This window comes from Echinops telfairi, unplaced genomic scaffold (assembly GCF_000313985.2).
Source record: "Echinops telfairi isolate 266 unplaced genomic scaffold, ASM31398v2 ScPeMD7_7466;HRSCAF=8504, whole genome shotgun sequence".
Lineage (NCBI taxonomy): Eukaryota > Metazoa > Chordata > Mammalia > Afrosoricida > Tenrecidae > Echinops > Echinops telfairi.
Window position 1 is genome coordinate 7441419 of NW_022111366.1, and position 873 is coordinate 7442291.

The window sequence follows — 873 nt, forward strand, 5'->3', positions numbered from 1 at the left end:
GGGATTGGAGTCAGCCCCACAGACCTCTCTATTGGTTCCCTGCTACATGCTGGAATATTGCTTTCATGTCTTGGCACACCAGGTTGAAGTTTGGTCCCTCTCTCCCTCTCCTGTGGAGACACAAACAACACTCTCCCCTTGAGTGGGTTAGTGCCCTGTTCCTCAGCTACCCATGAACATTCTTATACATTCAATAAGCAAAGTCACAACTTCAGGAGATGTCTAATTAGATCCAACAGATTATTTCCTACCCCCCAAATGTTATGCTCAGAAGCTACTGTTGCTATTAGTTGCCATTGAATTGGTCTCCAGCTCAGTAATACCCCATACACTGAGGAACAAAGTGCTCTCTGATCCCACACCATACCCATAATTAGTTGCGGATAGGATCATTGTGAACCATAGGGTGTTTACTGGTTGATTTTCAGAAGTAGAATGCCAGTTCTTTCTTGCTAATCTGTCTATATCTGGAAGCAATGGCCACACCTGTTCAGGTTCATAACAATAGCTAAGCCTCGAAAGCCAGATGGGTGGTGCCTGTACCTGAATTGCTTTGGCTTAGATTTGAACCTGAGTTCCCCACAGAAAAGGCAAGAATTCTAATACCACAAGGTTGGTGACCTCAAAGTTGCTTCCTAAAACTCAGGAGTCACAAATGGGTGGCCTGGAGCTGAAGCCTGGCTGAGGGACGTGGTTTGTGTAGTCTGTCCAGTGCTTGCGAAATTGGAGGATTTCATGTAAAAACCTGGATGTACGGGCTTTTTAAATAAAATGAGAAGATGGAGTAGCCTCGGGCCTGCATGCCAGCCTGCTCTCAGTGGGAGCTGGGCGGAGGCTTCCTTCATCCATGGCCCCACTCCCCATCCTCACCCT